Source organism: Tympanuchus pallidicinctus, unplaced genomic scaffold (assembly GCF_026119805.1).
Source record: "Tympanuchus pallidicinctus isolate F22 unplaced genomic scaffold, pur_lepc_1.0 scaffold6, whole genome shotgun sequence".
NCBI classification, from domain to species: domain Eukaryota; kingdom Metazoa; phylum Chordata; class Aves; order Galliformes; family Phasianidae; genus Tympanuchus; species Tympanuchus pallidicinctus.
In genome coordinates this window covers 14,413,926-14,433,735 of record NW_026294780.1, presented here as the reverse complement: position 1 = coordinate 14,433,735, position 19,810 = coordinate 14,413,926, and the positions used below count along the sequence as shown (strand labels likewise).

At 37.4% G+C, this 19,810-nt stretch overlaps 1 protein-coding gene across 6 annotated transcripts in view; it reads left to right on the top strand.

Moving 5' to 3' along the window:
• ATP11A (ATPase phospholipid transporting 11A) overlaps positions 1–19,810 on the top strand; it is a 120,750-nt gene that overhangs the window by 38,285 nt on the left and 62,655 nt on the right. The window lies entirely within an intron of this gene.

The window sequence follows — 19,810 nt, the reverse complement described above, 5'->3', positions numbered from 1 at the left end:
TTTATTTTTGGTAAGTAAGAGTCTGTGGCCAAAGAACCCTTTCCCTTAAATGCTGTGTGTTGTTATCTGCTAGGGCTTCTCTTCCCCTTATTCTTGGAGGTCAATTATTAAAGTTTCTCTGACCTTGGAAATGGATTTACCTAGAGCCTGAGATCATGCTCTGTGCTTTGTTTGCTCAGGAAGTCCAGTTCTTTTTCTGTTTGACTTCTAATTTCTTTCTGGCTTGGTTTGGTACATAGCTGAAGAAGTGTACACACTGACCTGATCAAGTGTTCTAGGAGAGAGGTGATCCTCATGGTTTCTTTTCCACTTGCAAGATTGTATGATTCAAATCTGTTTTTAAGTGCTAGGCTGATAGAGCATTCTTTGACACTAGCTGAGTTTTCTAGAGCAAAAAAGCTGTAATTCCAACCAAATAGAAGTACTTTTTAGTATGGAATTTTTTCCCCTCTATTTTTCTCTGTCAGAAAGTAGCAGTGAGCTTGCAAATGGAAGCTTCTGTGTTATCATGTTTTGCCTCAAAGGCACAGTGTAGGCTTGTAAATTTGGTGCAATATTCAACCTGAGTATTTCTGGAGGGTCCAAGCAGGGAAAGTAAAATGTCTGGAGAGGATATGATTTCCAGAATGTCCCCAAATTAACATCTGCTATTCAATTTATTTAGTCTTTTATTTTCATTGTGTGAAATAGTTGTTGTGATTGGAGGTAACTTGGAAAAGCTGTGATCTATTATTTGAGTGAAGGAGAACTGGGGTGGGCAATAACAGCAGTAACAATTTGATGTGTTGCATCGTAATATTTTTATGGCTTAAAAATTGTACTGGCTTCACATTGGCCTTCTTATTCATTTATTAGTGTTAAGGAATCACCAGGGTCATTTCTACTCTTACTCTATTATTGTTCTTTAACCTAGAGGATTTTTTGAACTAAGGTCATTGGACGATCCAATACATTTCATTGTTTGTCTGAATTTAATGTGAACTGGAGTGGAACTTCTCAAATCAATAATTTTTAGAGCTACCTCATTTTGAAGGAAATGGCACCAACCAATAATGACAACCTAGCAATAAAAGAAGAATGGCTTTTTTGGAGATATTTCAAAAGAATAAGAGTGTTCTTTGATTTTTTTACCATGTTGTAATGTTTAACTGATGTTGGAGAGCCCAAAACAGAAATCTGACGAACATTGGTTCTCTATATAAAATGGGAAAGATGTAAGATTTTTCCAGGGTGATCAAACATGCCCTCTGCAGCTTAAACGTGTTGTACTTCAAACTGAAATACAATATTGGAAGACCTTCAAACTTTATTTTATATTTAGGGAGTTCATTAACTTGTGGCTATTTCAGTACAGCGCGGATGACAAAAGCAATCCAAGAGAAGTGTAAATGAGTTTTAGAAGCCTGTTAATACAAGTTAAATACGTTTGTAGTTTAAAAACATCAGCAGCAAAACTCACTGTCCAAATTTCAGTTGACTTAACTGATGCTACATATAGGAAGGGGTTTTCAAAGGCTAATAATTACTAAATTTTCTTCAGGCTAACCGTGTGAAGTGATGAAATCAATGCAGTATCTGGTATTGACATACTCTCTTTTTGATGCTGAGAAAGGGCTGTGTTGTTCCGTGTTACCAGTTGCAGTTACAGTAGTTGAACTGTTTCATTTGTGTCATCAGAATGTTAGAATAGTGAAAGACCCTTATTAAGTCTAATCTCCTCTGTAATATGGCCCTCTTCACTTCTTTTGACAGTCAGCCTTCTATTAAATTTGTTTAGGAAAGTCCCGACATGATTAAATTGGAGAAAAATAAAATGGAGTATATGTGATTCCCTTTTGGGGGGCTGGAAAGGTTGTGAATGAGTGGCTCATGCATATGCTGCTTCTTTTAAGTATACCAAGAATGGTGAATCTTCCATACTGGTCATGAGAGTTTTCCTAAATATTGAATATTTGGCAAATCTAGCACTGTGTTCTTCAAAATATTTAGAAATGCTTGGACTGATATCTCCACTATGAGATGGAAGTAAGACAGTTTACATTAAAGGATAAAAATAGGGAAGCATATTCAATTTCATCTTGAAACTGAAGCATTTATTAACAGATGGAGTTTGTTTGTTTGTTTGTTTTTGCCCATACGCTTTCTAGCTGGCATTACATCTGAGGAAAATCCTTTCCCATCTGTCCAGCTTCATATCTGTGCAGATGTAGAAATGAAGCATAAAAGGATTTCTAAATCCTTCTCTTACCTTGAATAAGCATGTAATGTTAAAAATGGAAACAGGCTTAAACAGACTTCCATGCCATTAAGAGTGGCACTGGTGTGTACTATTTCTTGCTTTTTTTGGTACTTACACTAAGTTAGTTGTTAAAAATATTAGAGAGAATACAGTGAAAAGCCTGAGGTACTATCTGAGAATTAGGGAGACTAAGTTCACAGGAATTAAATGGAGAGAAACAAACCTTCTGGGCTGTTTGGTGTCTTATGATCTGAGATTCAAATACCTTGTGGGTTGAAATTGATCTTACTGATATTTGTAGTTTTTTAAGATTGGTAACCAGTTTGTACACTTCAAAACATGTTGGATATATGAATATTCAAAGTAAAACAGTTTCAGACTTCAACTATCAAATATTTTTGTCCTTGAAATTATATCTGTCATTTTCTACCAGTTTAGGTGTACAGTTTCCCTTTGTTTTGTTTCTGTGCTCTTGAGAGTAGGCAGAATTTCTTGCTTGAGCATTAATTGGAAGCTGTGGGTATCTGTGAGATGAGGCCAGTTCCCCAGCATGAGTTGTTTTGCGTTGTCTCATCCTTTCAGTGTCTGTTGCATAGCTCACTTCCTTTTACTTCCTTTTAGTTACATGCACAAAAAGAAAATTCTTTCTTCTGAAGTTCATCCTATTTCAGCTTCTTGAGTGAAAGAATGAGAGTTTTTTTCTGAAACTGATCACATTGCTGTTTTTTTTTTTCAATTTACTGCCATGCACCCAAAGAAAAAGAACATGGCTGTAAAGCTCTGCATGCTTTCAAAAGATCTGAAGTAAGCAGCTTTGTTAGTTGGTCGAAAATAATACTTGGAGAAAAATGTTACTTTTGTTGATCTGAATGAAACATTCTTAGTCATTTAATAAGTACTCAAAACTGGAATATTTTTCTAAAACATCGAATTTTTACAGTAAGTTTGAAGATGTGTGGTGAAGTTTTAGTTCTGTAGGAAAGTAAGCAGCTTTTGAAGTAATACTGCCATTTGTACAGGGCCATTGGGTCAGTATAACTCCCATTCATAGGGCGTTGCATAGCAAGCCTTTCTTCTTGCAGCATTTTCCACGTCTTGCTACTGTGATGCTATGGAGTACATGACAACATGCAGCTCGATGTTTTGTTCTGGTTCTTTTTTAACAGCCTGACATCAGCATTGTTATGTACAGGGACAAACTTTTACATTGATTTAGTGCTGAGACTTCATTTTATCGCTTTTTATAGGGTAAATGTAATGGAAAGATACAGCTTCTGATGCTGACAATTTAACTTGTGACTTGCTCAAGCTTATCAGTTCTTGTTTCTTTTATCGAGCTGATTCATACCAATGAGATCAGTTATTTGTTATTTTTACTCTATTTATAATGGAGACAGTGAATGGGCAGTGATTCAGGAGAGGATCCTGTGTATGATGTGTAGATGCCTGCAAACAAAATCTGTTTTGAACTTGTCTCCATGAAGTGTTTTTATAGCGCACTGAAATTATATGAATCTAAAAGCTTGGGCCTTTGAAATGGATGGTGGTTGTAAGATTTCAACACTTTTTATTTGGAAGGATTTATGTTAAGGATAAATACACTTTGGTATATCTTCCATGCTCTTCTCTTTTTGCAAATGAAAAAAAAACAAAACAAAACAAAAAAAAACAACCAGCAACGAAAAACAGAAACAACAAAAGTGAAAGAAAAACTTCCCTGCAGATACGTCATTCATCTGCTTCAAGTTTCCATCAGCATCCTCCCAAAAACACCCAAAGGTTTTGTCTCTAGAAATTTGTATCTGAAGTCAGTTTTCTTCCTTCTCAGTGGGTGGCAAGTATGTTAAAAACAAAAACAAGCCAAAAAAACCCAAAGAGACAAAAAAGCCTATGTTCTAGGTTGTTTTAATTGTCTTCTGACTATACATCTCATTAGGAGTTGTAGGTTTTTTTTTTAAATTCAGAATGTTGAACTCACTTGTGATAGAGCTGGCCTTACAATATCCTTATTTTCTGTATGTGGCAGAACTTGTCAGGCTGGCGTGAGCCGTGACTGTTACCTGCTGCTGAAAGGAAAGTCGAGTTGCATTTCCACTGCACAGTGCTGCCTTGGCTATAGGCAGTGGCTCAGCCTAAGATGTTCCAGCTGCCACCGGATAGCCTCTTACATAAGCACTTAATCAACTTACGTTAAGAAACAAAGTAAGTAATTATCTCTTACAACCAGAATGCTTCCTTCATTTGAATTCTGCTTATAAGGAACAATTGGTTCCTTAGGAGCCATGTGTGCTAGGAAAAAAAAAAAACACCACCACAACACAAAACGATAAAACAGGGTAACTGGTAATTTCCTGACCTTTCTCTGCACTAAACTTGAAGCAGCTATTTAGTTCTGAGGTGTAGTTGTTGTATTTGGTAACTGATGTTGTTAGCTGAGGCAAGGCATCAAAAGCAGTCGTGTTCTATAGAGTTAAGTAAGAAAGTATTTTTCTCCTTTCCTTCTTTTCAGTCATACCTGTTTGTTTATAAGACAAAACCACAGACTGACATCTTTATTTGTACTATGCATGAACTGAAGTCAAGATCTGTGCATGGGAATTTCATCTGCATTTATTAAAAGCAGTTGTTTTATTTCTGAGGAGTTTTCCAAGAGGATGCCTCTTAAAAACAAAGAAAAATTGTTTATAGAAGGCAAAAGTAAATTACTTTCCCACTTGAAATTGCCTCTCTTGTTTTTGGATTCTGTCTTATATTGGGATGCGGGGGGGGGATAAGTATTAGAAGAAATAACTCTGGTAAGAGACTTGACTTCCAAGCAGGCACTGGCAAAGAATTAATTTAGCTTATTTGTAGTAATACTCCTTGAGATATCACCTGAAGTTTTATTTGTGGCAGCAGAGGTTTGGTATCTTGCTCCATCTTCTCTGCCTGCAGCATTGTGCTGTGGGATGCATGTTTGGAATTGTGCAGCAGTTAGTCCCAATCCTTTGTAAACATGCAGATAGTACAAGATTGATCATATACTCCTATGCAGAAGCCAAACATGTCTCATTCATTCAGATTATATGTTTTCAATATGATTACAGAACAATTTTTCACATCATCTTAGCTTTTTTTCTCCAAAAATAGGTACAGAAAATTGATTTCTGATATAATGTGAGCTTTGCCTTCAGAGGCCTGAGGTTTAGAAAAGAATAAATAATAGGATAAGGTGTGGAATATTTAGGCTTTACAAACGGTTGTTAATGAAAATGACCTGGTATTCTGTTAACTCCTGGTGTCTGGTTTTAGACATAGTCTCCAATTACATTTCCTAAAATCACCTGAATTGTATGTTTTTGTCTGGAATTGTGTGCAACAAGTAAAACTTCTATCTGAAAGCTGTTTGCTCTAAACTTCTGCTTAGAGTATGCCTAGTTTTGAAGTTTGATTTAACTTGGACGTAAGATCGTATTGCTCAGTGAATCTGTCATGATTTGCAAGGATCTGTGAATATGGAAACGGGACTCGAAGTACAGAATTACTATGGCCACATGTTTTCTAAGTAAGAAATATTTGCAATATGTATTATAGTATAATAGTATTTGATACACACACTATTAGGTGTGGCAATGTAAATAAAGAAATAAAAAGCATGACAAGCTAGTTTTAAATTCCTTATTGCCATTCCTAGCCCAGTTGTGCAGCAGCTGAGCATTTGCAGTTTTGGTTTCTGTTCCTTGGACTGGTTCCAGGAATTCCTGGCCAAATCGGAAGAGACAGAATGGGGGAGGAGCCTGCACGGCTCTTCTATGGGAACAGATGAGTTACATTGAGCGCAGCAGCTAAATATTTAAAAAGAAAATCAGTCTACTGAGTCATTAAATGATAACACTAGGAAAACAAAAAAATATTTTCTCTGTTGTTGCAATAACTTTTTAAGCACACGTGTTTTAAGAAAAATGAGTGCTGCTGTAGGGAAAAAACGTGATAAATAGGTTATTTTCCCCTTTTCACAATTACCTGTCTGCGTGATTAGTCTGTGATTTCTTTAGCTTTTCTTATGCAGGAGATTAAAACAGGCAATATCAATGGTTTTGATTTATTCTGCTGTTGAAGTAGCATTTCTTCTTTTATATTTTTTTTTTTTTTGCCCCTAAGATAGCTAGAAAATATCTGTAAGCCTGATTTTCTCTAGACTTGGTTCTTTAAGGGTCTGTGGGGGGTTGTCATGTCCTCGAGTACGTTTGTGCTTTTTTTAAGTTCAATAAAAACAGGTCTTTTGTATCAGTATGTGCTTTCTGCTGGAAGTTTAGTTATGATAAATGTTCCAAATATATAGGATTTGAGAGACTAGCAACCCTCTGTAAGATGCTCTTGGCCAATGTTGGTTTTCTTGAGTCTTCTGTTGAGAAAATGATATTTTGGTGGTTTTTTCTTCTTGTTGACCAGTGGAAGCAGTGGCAGATGGAAATACCAGCCTTCAAAGTCTGAGGAAGGTTTCTTTAGTTCATTATGTTTTACCAGGTGTGAATTAACATTGTGGGGTACACTTATGGGGGTGAACAGGAGGCATTTCTCAAAAAGCTGGAGCCTCTAGGGATTTTCATGGCAGAGGATATCTAACCACAAGCTTTTTTTTTTTAACAGGGTATTGTATTTTGACAGCTCACTTCTACCCCTCCGCACATCAAAGAGATCACAGCAATAATTCAAGGCCTAGAAGTAGATGCCTTCTCTTGTTTTTATGTATGTTTTTTTCTGCTGAATAGAAACCTGAGAAGGTTGCGACATCAAAAGGATTGTTTAACCTTTTCTGTGTCACTGAATGGCAGACATGTGCAGGTCGAGATTGCACTTATCGTCTCATCCCAGACAAAGCTACATAACCTCTTTTGCCTTTATTGTCAAAATCATTGCAGCTCAGAACACATTAATCTCAATGTACGGTACAATTCCAGACTTACTAAGGAAGTCTTTCTTTAGAAATATCTTGATTTTCCTGCATGAAGGACACAGAACAGTCGTGATGTATTGACACGGAATGCAGGCGTTTCTTCTCCCATGGATGAATAAAATGAAATACTGGAAGTATCAAAGGCTTGTTTCCCATGTTCTCTAATTATATTGACATCAAACCCTATGGCGTTATCGAGGAGCTTGCCTGCTGAGCTGTAGATAAAATGTTGCCGTGTGAGACTTGCATTATAAAATGGGATGTGGCCACAGTTTTTGTTTTGTTTTGTTTTTTCCTAAAATAATAATTTCAATCTCATAGTCTTTAGGGTGACCTTATCCTTCATGCTCTGAATGCACGTCCACAGATCAGGCCAGTCTCTTGGCTTCAGGAATGGACTTGTGGACTGTGTCTAGTCAAACACTTCTGCTCAAAGCAGATTGAGCAGATTCCTTGGGTTTTGTCCAATAAGGTTTTGAACATCCCTACGGACAGAGACTCCTCAGCCACTGTAGGGAGCCTATTCAGTATTTAACCGCCCTCACAGTGTGACAGTATAAATCATACACTTGAGATTTTATTACTTCAGTAAAACCTGACTGTAGGTTAAAAATTCCATTTTCCTGTTGATCATAGCTTTTAGTCATTACTTTTTAACAAAATTAAAGATGTGCAGGTGATAAGCAGTATTAAAAATCAAGCCAAGCCTTAATTTTCAAGCAGTTTAATTTTCCTTTTTCTCCTACAAATAGAACCAAATTAAAACAAAAAAAATTATAAAACATGGGTTTGGGAAGAGAATAGTAAACACTTGTTCATTTTTTTTTTTTTTTAATAATATGCAGTATGATAAAAGCAGTACATCAGACGTGGGGGAAGTATCTTAGGACCAAAAGATGAAAGTGTTCTTTGTGAATAAATCAATGCCATACACCTGCTGCATGTATTAAAAATGAATGCCGAAGCTGTGTTTGGCATTAAGCTTGGGAATCTCTGATCTTTGTAGCAGTTTCTCAGTGTTGAGTAGAATATTTATTGGCAACCTTATGTCATCCACTTCTGTGCTTTATTTCAGGAGATGGTCGTTGGCACGTGTACTGTAACCTTACATCAGATGTGTTGAGCATACCATATTCATCTTGTTACGAGTTTCTTGGTTATCATTAATGCTTTTATCAATAGTATTTTATAAGTATGGTTTATCTATGTAGGTTTACCAGTCATTGGAAACCAACTTGTGCCTTACATATCACTAAAAAAATATATGTTTGAAAAGTATGATACTTGAGTGTTCCTCACCCTTACAATCATAGAGTTATTTGAGGTGGAAGAGACCCTCAGAGTCACAGAATGGCCTGGGTTGAAAAGGATCATAATGATCATCTAGTTTCAACCCGTCTAGTCCCTGTTCATAGCAGGACAGTTGGGCATTGGCAGTTAGATAAAGTTGCTCACAACCCAATCAGCCTGAAAACTTCTTTGTTATATCACAAGTTCCCTCTGAGTTATTAATGATATTTTAATTTAAACTTCACCTAGCTTTCATCATGGACCTGTTTAAGATGTTTAAAACTGGAAGTCTGTGCTTGACTTCCTATGTCCTGTCTTAATGTATTGTAATGTTTGCTGGTCAGTCGGGAATTGACTCAAGATCCAATGCAGTGACTGAACTTGTTTTCTGTAAGTCCTTCTGTAAATGGCTGGCACTGGTTTCTGTCTAGTGAGATTAATGCTTTTATTTGGTATTGTAGACTAGTTTTTTTGAAAACTTCTTTACATTTTTCTGGCAATAAATATGGCAAAGTAAAAAAGCTGGAATATAAAATATTCATTTTATATGGACATTTAACTTACAGTACTGTGAACAGTAGAAAACAGTTGGACTTTAACCTTACTGTAGAAGTGTTGGTCCTTGAAATAAATCTTTTTATGTTTGTGAATGTAACAAGTTATGGAACCTCATTGTACTTGGCATTGGTCAGTTGCAAATCCTTAAGGCTGTTCTCTGAATAAAAGTAAATATTTAAAAATCCAGAGCATCAAAGGAACTTGAAAGAAATATTTAATCTTAGTGGAATTCACGTTTTTGCTGCGCTTGAGGAACAGAGTATTCTAAAACTCTCACGAGTATTGGTGTCAAAAGTTTTTATGTGTTATGAGTAGGTTTACTCATGATCTTCATGTTAACACCCAAGGGTGATGAAAGGCCTTTCATACCATGAGTTACTGATGGAAAAACAAGAACGCTAATTTTTTTTATTAGATGTTTTATCCTTATGCCTACTAGATTAAGAAAACTTGAGGGGAAAAAAAAAGTCATATTTATGTGTAGGGATTGTACCAGATATTATTTCACCAGCAGCATCTATGTGATGGTAGGTAAAACTGTAAAATAAAACTTGTGAGTCTGCTTGAATCAACACATCACATTTTTCCCTTAAGTAGTTCAACATAGGACTTTGCTTGGCAGCATTGCAAGGAATGATTAATATTTTATATTGCATTAGTGTGCTGGAGTTGTACTGGAATACAATTGTATGGCTATGTTAGAGTTTGAGTTTCGACAAGCTTCAAACAGCTCCAAGTTAATGTTTCAGTAACCCTTTTCACCATTTGTATTTAAGAGCATTTCTCATGCCCAAGTAAGCTGTGTGCTTAGTTATTCACTGAAATTTACCTAACGTGGGATTTGATGCTGGTACACAGAACTTTAGAGATATATAATATAATATATATATATATAAATATATATATATATATATATATATACTGTAAGGAAAAAAAGGAAAATACTAAGCAGCTTCTAATGATAAATAATTAACCATTTGACATTCTGAACTGTCAAGTTATTTTTGTGCTATAAATACAAGACTTACTCAAAATGGAGTCATGATGATAAAGTCACATTAGGATGTGACTTTAAGTAGCTCATAAAATCAATTACACATGAGAGAAAGTGAGGTAAATAATTCACAATTTATAGCGCAGAGCATATGGAAAGCACAGTTGTCCATAGTTGTCTAATATTGCCATTTTAACTAATGCCAAAGTTTGCAGGCTGTCAATAAACATACCAGTTATGGGGGGAGAGAGAGAGAGGACATCATTTGTATTTTTCCTTTTTGCTTCTGTGGGAATTATTTAGGCATTATTTAGAGGCACTATGTCTGGAACTGAATTAAGTGTGCAGGGTCTTCATTTGAAACTTAGCAGAATTAGCAAGGGTCACGTTTTGACTAAAGGTTTAGCTTTTTCTGTATAGGTGTGGAAAAAACGAACTTGTACTGACAGCACCAATATAATGATTTATCCTTTTCTTTTCTTTGGAAATTGGCTTTGCACAGAATCACAGAATTGTAGGGGTTGGAAGGGACCTCCAGAGATCATCGAGTCCAACCCCCTGCCAAAGCAGGTTCCCTACAACAGTTTTGATGAACTTGTGCTCATTTAAAGGAGGGTGACACTTCCGAGAGTGCTGCACTGGAACAGGCTGCCCAAGGAGGTTGTGGATGTTGTGGATGCCCCATCCCTGGAGGCATTCAAGGCCAGGCTGGATGTGGCTTTGTGACCCTGCACATAGCAGGGGAGTTGAAACTAGGTGATCATTGTGTTCCTTCTCAACCCAGGCCATTCTATGAGTGTTCAAACAAAGAACGGGCAGCTAAATTGGCTATTATGTTAACTATTTGCTAAAATCCTTTTGATGAACTTTGTCATTTTGGCCAGTTCTGATTATATCCAAGTGAAGGCTGATGGTAAAGTAATTCATTGCTCTAAATTTAAACTGTATTTTTAGAATATGTCCTCCTTGAATAACTCCAAACTACTCTAAGAGCATCACTTAGTGGCTTTTAGTTTTCTGATGTTACCAGTATTGTCCCTGTATGTATTGTGATTTAGGAAAGGCTTATGGCAGGCACTTGTTTCTTATTTTTTTTTCTTAACCGTTTTATCTCTAGAGAAAACAGTCTATATCTGTGAATTTTATTTTTACTCATTCAAAAATAAGTAAGAACCACTGCTTGCCTCCCTCTCTCCTCCTGTTTCTTTATAATCTGTGTTCATTATTTAACATTCTAGTCAACATGTACAAAAAGGGAATGAGAGAAGACCCAGGAGACTACAGACCTATTAGCCTAACCTCACTCCCTAGGAAAGTTATGAAGAAAACTGTCTGGAGATATTGAAAGGCACTTAAAGAACAGAGCTGTTACTGGGCATAGTCAACATGGATTCATGGAGTGAAAGTCCTGCCTTAGTAATTTAAACTTCTTCTATGATAAGGTCACCTGCATGATGGAGAAGGAGAAGATGGTGGACATGATCTTTCTGGATTTCTGGATTTCAGTAACATCTTCCCTTCTGGCATCTGTCCAGAGAAATTGTCCACCTGTGAGATAAACACGATATGCAGAATGGTGAACTGGCTCAATGGGTGCTGGCTAGGAACCATCACCAGTGGTATTCCCCAAGGCTCAGATCCAAGGCCAGTCCTATTCAACATTTCCATTAGTGATCTGGATGCAAGACTAGTGTGCATCCTCATTTTTGTAGATCATACTCAACTAGAAAGCTGAGTTTTTGACTCCCTGGAGAGGCTTTGCGGAGGGATCTGGATAGACTGTAATACTGGGAGTTCAGCAACACCATGAAGTTCAAAGGAAAATGCTGGATGCTGCTGGAGAGCAGTTTGGCTGAAAGGGATGTGAGGGTGCTGCTGACAGCTGTGTGCCTTGGCAGCCAAGGACACAAACTGTTCTTTAGGGTGCATAAACCACAGCAAGGACTGGCTGTCAAAAGAGGTGATTCTTCCACTATATTTTTGTATTGATGTGGTCTCACCTTGAATATTGCATGCAATTCTTGGGCTCCACTGTAAAAAAACAGTTTTAAGGCCCTTGAAAGCCTCCAGGGGAGGGAAGGCAGCAAAGCTGGTAATAGGGCTGGAAAGCTTGTCCTATCAGGAGAGGCTGAGGGTGCTTTGCTTGTCCAATCTGGAGAAGAAGAGGCCGAGAAGCAACCTCAGCTCCTTGAAAAGGAGAAGCAGAGATAGGTGCTGGGCTCTGCTCCTGGGAACTGATGGCAAGACGGGAATGGCACAGAGCTGCAATAGGGGAGGGTCAGGCTGGACACTGGGAAACATTTCTTAATCACAAGGGTGATCAAACACTAAAACAGGCTTCCTGGAGAGATGGGTGATGCTCAATGCTCCTCAGTGTTCCAAAGGCGTTTGGACAGAGGCCTCAACCACATGCTGTAAGTTTTTGATCAGTACCAAAGTGGTCAGGTGGTTGAATTTAAAAGGTCAGTTTGAAGGTCCCTTCTAACAGAACCATTCTGTTTTATTCTGTCTTAAAATTTTTCTCAAGTGCTTCTTGATGAATTACTGGAAATAGTTCTCTTTTCTGGCAAGCAAGATGGTAAAATTACCCACCCATAGATTCTGAAGTGTCTATGAAGTACTCTCTTTAAAAGTATGTTTACAGACACTCTGAGTTTGGCTGGGAGGGCAGTGTGGTGTTTAGTTACCTGACAAGAAATAGAATTGCTCTTGTTTTGCAGCTTTTGATAGCAACAAAAGAACCTGTAAGATCTGTTCACAAAGCTGAATTTGTTGGTGTGGTATTACTCTAGATGTAAACTTAATGTATAATTTATAAGTGACAAAGCTACAAAGTATGGTATCTTATGAGATACTTTCCCTTGTAGCTTCTCTTATGGTTCTGCTTAGTATAGTTTCTCTCATTTGCCTTTCTAATTGCATTTGAGACATTCTTGAAAGGATTTCCATGTAGCAGTTCTTCCTGAATGGGGTCAGGTACTGAGAGGCACAGCATTTCTCTCTCTGCTGTGGTATCTTACCGATGTGCAGACAGCAAGGAGCAAAATGTATCAGAACCCTTACAGTGGGAGGAAGGAAAACAAATAAAGCAAAAGCATCCAGTAATTAATGTATTTTACAGGTCTTTTTGCCATCATCCCAATAATTCCTTGAAACGTGTTGAAGATCACAGGTGAAAAAGACAAGACTTCTGACTGCAGTCTGTCTGCTATCCAGATTGCTAGCTTCACAACATTGTTTCTCTTCCAAATCACAGGCATCACAAATAATTACACTCAGGGTCCAGCATATAAACGAAATTTGGAGTTTAAATTTAGCACTTGTGAAAGGTCTTACTCTTGCTTGAAAAACTTGGTTTGGATAGTATATATTTGAAACAGAATTTCTGTAACTTTAAGGGGGTCACTACAGTGCTCTGTGTACAAGTGCAAGGTCCTGCACCTGGGTCGGGGCAATCCCCAGCACAGAAACAGGTCGGGCAAAGAATGGCTTGAGAGCACCTCTGAGGAGAAGGTCTCCAACAGAAACAGGAGATGGAGCTGTTAAGGCAGATCCTGAGGAGGGCCACGAAGATTAGGGCTGGAGCACCCCTCTATGGGGAAAGGCTGAGAGAGCTGGGGCTCTTCAGCCTGGAGAAGAGAAGGCTCCGGAGACCTTATTGCAACCTTCCAGTACTTCAGTGGGCCTACAGGAAAGCTGGGGAAGGACTTTTTATAAGGACATGTAATGACATGATGAGAGAAAATGATTTTAAACTGGAAGGAGGTAGAATTAGTTTAGGTATTAGGAGGAAATTCTTCACTGTGAGGGTGGTGAGACACGGAACAGGTTGCCCTGTGAGGCTATGGATGCCCTCTCCCTGGAAGCATTCACAGCCAGGCTGGATGGGGCTGTGAGCAACCTGGTCTAGAGGGAGGTGTCCCTGCCTACAGCAGAGGGTTGGAACCAGGTGATGTTAAAGGTCCTTTCCAACTGAAATCATTCTGCAATTCTGTGTTATCATCTGTTAAGTACAGGTGGTGTTCAGTTAAATGTGGCATTCTAAACTGAAAATGAAAGGAACGTGACTTTCTACGAGGGACTAAATTGAATTATAGTTGTGCGAGCTAGTACAACATCATTTGAGTGTAACTGTATTAGAATATTCTCAGAAACCTTTTATTCTGAGTATGGTGCTCAAGAAGACATGATGTGGAAGGAAGAGAAATTTTATTAAAATGTTCATATTTTGTAGAAGCTGGAATGTTTGCTTTGGTGAGAACAAATGTTCTCATTTGTTCTAACTAGTGAGGAGCTTGGAGGAAATGTAAATTTTCTTTTTTTTCTTTAGAAGTAGCCTGCTTTGTAATATTTACAGAAGGGTTCTGCTTTTTAGGATTTACAGACCAGCTCTACCTTTAAAGTGTTGCAGATTTGATTGGTCTACAGTGATTGGGTAGGCATTTGCACTTTGCACCATTGTTTCCAGAGGGAGATGGTTGACATTTACCTGTAGAATGGCGCGGAGTCAAGTAAAAAAGAGCAGGTACATGGTATACTTGAGGGGACAAGAAATAGATGAGATTGATCACGTAACCATGAGATGTTAGGGTGTATGTTAAAGAAGTTACTATGCTTAAGAAAATGAAAATGAGAATGAAATATTTTGTTCACTTCATTGAATTAGATCTACCTGAGAAACTAAAATTGTTTTTTCTCTTCATTAAATACGAAGTTGGAATCTTATTTTTAATCTTTTTTTTCAGTGGTTACTGAATGGAATGTATCCAGTTATATCAGAGCAACATATTCTGCTTGTGAAAATTTTCTTTGGCTTTTTCACAGAATCACACAGAATTGTAGGGGTTGGAAGGGACCTCCAGAGATCATCGTGTCCAACCCCCCTGCCAAAGCAGGTTTTGTCATTAATCTTCATGCAGATGTCAAGTGCTAATTGCTGACCAGTGCTTCTTATCCTCTAATACTTAATACTCTATAGTGATGAACAGCTGTAGGTTTGGTGTGCAATTTTAACAATAGTTTTAATTGCACTTGGGATAAAATAGTAGCGTTTTGTTAAAGTACCTGAAGTGATGCCATTCCTCCAGGAATGCAGTGTTTGTAGAAAAGAACTTTTAGTCTTAGCCTGAGTGAGCAAGGTTACAACTGATGCATGGAATTTACTGCTAGCAAATCTATAGATAGTCTGCAGTCTGTTTGTAACTCCTTCCGAGAAAGCATTTAGCAAAGAAGTATGAGAGAACGTTGTCCAACAAAATATATTTACAGCCTGACCAGTGGAGATTTTGGCTGTGTTTTTAGTAATGCTTAATGCATTATGAACCTTTTTTAGTAGTTTGTGTTTAATTTATTTGAAGAGTGAATATAATTTTGAATCCAAGGTTATTTTTCCAATTATGCCCAAGTTAGTAGCTCAAGTGGAAAGGCAGGAAGTGTCATTCAGTGCTACCATTGATTAGCAAACTGTAAGTTGAATGTGTTTACTAAAAATACTTGGAAAGACCTGGAATCTTTCAAGGTCAGTTTCCCAGCACCTACACACTGTTGTGACAACCTTGGTATGCTCAATTTTAGTTTATGTGCTAAAATTATCTTTGAAAGGTGCTAAAATAAAAACCATTGATTGGATAATCATTTGTACTCTACCATGTTGCTTTTATTTTTATTTTTTTTCCATGAGAAGTTAGAGGAGCATCTTCAAATTAACCACAGAGAGCTGCTTGGAAGACACCAAACAACTGCTAGCCCAGCATGTCTTCTTTTCACTGTCATCTGTTGAATATTTACCCCAGATAATGCATTTCTGTAAAAAATTAGGTGAGAGTAGTATGAAGGTGAATCTTAAGCTAGTCTCAGCTTGATTTATCTTATTTTCTTCTTTTTAAATTCAGAGAACTGAATATTAGGTGTTCATCTTCCAGTTTATACATGTATTAAGGTATAATTCTGTTAACACCTCTATTTAGCATTACATAAGGATGACTGAGTCTATTGCTGGTCTTTGCCTTCTTTGTTGCTGACCTTGCTTGTAAGCATAAAAGCTAAGTAATGCTTCTTCATTGATGTGCCAATGAAACTTGGTCTCAGTAGGCTGAGCTTTATACTATTAATAGAAGCAGATAATGTTAAGATTTATTTTTGATTTCTTCCCCATATCCTTAATGGGCTTAAGTAATAGAACTCTAAAATAATAATAAAAAAAAGAAATTTCATTGTACTGACAGCAGCATCTGATTGCTTTTTTTTTTTTTTAATTACCCTGGGGTCATTCAGCAAATGATCTCATATGAGCTACCTGAACAGCAAAAGAATTCTTGATTCAAAATGTTCAGTATTAGAGGTTAGCGTTACTAGAAGTTAAAATGCTGCGACTTGATTTCTCTGGATTGTGTGTTTTGTGAAACACATCACTGGTTTCCCTTGTTCTGCTTCACGAAAGTGAGGTACCTTGTGATCTTACTGATTAAAGCGCTTTATGCACTGGAACCTGCTTTAGCAGGAGGTTGAATTCAGTGATCTCTAGGGCTCCTTTCCAACTCGTACAATTCTGTGACTCTGTATAATATTGTCTCTCCCACAAAATTTTGTGTATGGCCTTTGAGTGTTTGAGAGATTTGAAGTTTGTGTCAACTTGTTGAATTGTGTAAAGCACGTATGTTGTCCAATTCCTGTCAATATGTTGAAATGGAAAATTGTTTGGAGATCTAAGCTATCTGGTTGTATTTTGTGGTGATTTGATCACTTCAAAATAAAAAGTGGGTCCAATTAAGCTAACAGAAGGGTTTGTCTTGATTTTTACATCCGTGTTTAAAGTAAATTCTGTAGAACTTTTCTTTTTGGATGCAAATTCTGGTCAATGTCTTAGTGGTAGCACAATACACCAGGGTATCAAACCTTTGCAAACTGATGGTAGTGCAGCAGGATACAGTTTGAAGAGATCTATCTTTTGTGCTTCCTAGCTTGATAAGTAATTTCTCAGTGGACTGTTTTAACTAAGTTGGAGTAATGATCAGGTTACACTGTAAAATAAAAATGATTCTAATAAATAAAACCCAAATATATTTGAACTAAGATCTTTGTCAAGCTGACATAAATTGTCAGGCATGGTCTGTGTGGAGGGAAGGAGAAAGTGAGGGATTTATTCTTGATGTTCAAAGATTCATGCATTGTATTCCCATTACCCCTTTAAGCATTTGTCTATGAACTCAGCACTTAAGTGTATTAGCAACAATCTTTGTGCTTCTTTGATGTCTGGAATATCCTTAATGAAAAATTAATGAACACAGTACAATTTGGTCTAGTTCTTAGGAATATCTCTCACTCCTATGTTTCCAGAAGTACTGCTTCTCCCAAGAGTCACTGAATCATTTGCATACATTGCATGTTCGGGTGTGTTGAGAAAGTAAAAATATCATCTAATAAGCTGATAGAAGATGCTGATTTTTGCTCTTGGCACAGAAGTGAGGTAGATTGTGGAAAATTTTTTTTTACTGCTTCTAAAATGTTTTGACATGCTGTAGGAATATTAGCTAGTCTTCAGAAGTGGTACGAGCATTTAGAATGGCAGTCTGCTTTTGAGATTGTGACAAGGCAAATTAGAGATGTGGGAGTCGTCTGGCTGGAAGATTAGTGTACTTTTCAGAATAACCCACATCCTAATTTCAGGTTTCCATTGCAAGGATCTGGCATGTGAAATATATATGCCCACCCTCTGAAGTCAGTGATACAAGAGTAGAAGCTATGACTAGGGCTCTGATGTATCTTAACAAGAGCTACCATCCTTCCTTCATTGGATGAACTTGCATGAACTTGCATTCATGTGATATGCTTAACTAACTCCTCAAAATTATTGAGTTAGATAAAATGTGCATATTAAAAGAGCTAACAAAAGCAAAGGTCTTTTAGTTTTATTCTGAATTCTGTAATTCAGACTTTTCTATAGCTTCTGAACATAATCGCTTTGTTTTCTATCATAAGTAAGAATTAGTATGAATTTGGGCTTTTTCCTAACTAGTTCAAGTATAAAGGTGGGGGGCAGCCGAAGTTGCTTTTGGTTTAAGCCTTCTTGTTTTTCTCTCTGTTCACCTTACAGTTTGCTTTATGGCCAGTCAGCTCTTCTGTGCCTGAGTTCTGAAGCTCTTATTCCTATACTTTTGCTTAGCATTTTTTTTCTTTCCACAAAGGAAGCCATTCATGTCGCATAGCATTCATGTCAGATAGGTAACTGTTGTAAAAGTGCTGCTTCAGGTTTTCAGGAGATTAAAAGAGTTTTATACTTACATTTACACAGTTTATATTGACAGTTTGTTCTTCATGTGTATTATGCATGGAACAGTGGAATGATCACATAGAAGAGAAGCAGTGAAAGAGAAGTGAGAGTGTATGTTTTTGGTTAAGCTTAAAGATGAAATGTTAGACTTACCAGCCATATCTGCACTAGTAAAGCAAATCTGCCCAGAGCTATTGCCAATAAGACTGATTAGAAGAGAAGAGCTGCTGTTCTGGGGAGTGATGCTTTGGCTCCACTTTTCTACTAAACTGCTTCTGGTAACTTTGGTTACTTTGCCAAACAGCATCAGTGCCCACGGACACTTCTGGGAAGTATTTACTACACTATACAAAGTATCAGAAAAGGAGCTTCCATCTAATTTACTGCTGTGCTTTAATCCCAGTGGGCAGCTAAGCACCACATGGTCACTCACTCAGTCTTCCACAGCAGGATGGGGAGGAGAATCAGAAAGGTAAAACTGCAAGATCTCATGAGTTGAGCTTAGATGTTTTAATAGCACAAAATCTATACATGCAAGTAAAGCAATTTGCTAATTCCCTTTGGCAGGTAGATGTTCAGCCATTTCCAGGAAAATGAGACTGAATCACACATAACAGTTACTTGAGAACATTTATTTTTACTCGAGCATAACTCTGATCCTGTCCATCTCACCCCAATCCTACTTTGCTGCACTCCCTCCCTCCAAACTTTTATTGCTGAGGATGTCGTTCTTACAGTATAGAATAGCTTTTGTTCAACTGCAGTCAGCTGTCCTTGGCTGTGTCCCCTCCAGGCTCCTTGTGCACCCCTAGGCTGCACTCTGGCAGGGCAGCACAGGAAGCAGAAAAGTCCTGGAGTCGAGGTATCCCACCTTGCTCAGTGCCAGCTAAAACACAGCTGTGCTGTCAACACTATTTTCATCCCAAATTCAAAAGGTAGCACCGTATCAGTTACTGTGAAGAAAATTAACTATATCTATTAACTATATTAACATATATAGTTATATATGTATACATATACGTATACATATATATAATTACAGCATAAGACAGATTTTAATTTCAAATTGGTTATATACTTCAACATTTAATTTACTCATCTTTTTACCTAGTGACAGTTTCAAAATGGGGGATGCCTGGTTTTCTGTCTGGATCAAGATATTAGAAATGTATTCTATTCTTGAAGCATTTTTCGTATCTTGGATGGGCATTAGTGAAACCATAGAATTAATTGGCTTATCTACAGCAAATTGTATGTTTTTATACATAGTGTAGAAGTACTAATTAAAATATAAATGTAGTGGAGTTCCACAAAGCAACAATGAACATTTCACTTTGGTTCATCTACTTGCAGATGCATCTTTCAATAAAGAACAAGGAATCTGAGCTGACAAGCTGAGTTCTCTCCTGGCAATCTAAGATTTCCTACTGTTGCTGTGTATCTCAGAATGTTGTTATTGCTAGTATTTTGGAGAAGACAGGGCTTCTCTCCTAAAACAAAGATATTTGCCAATAAACTACTGAG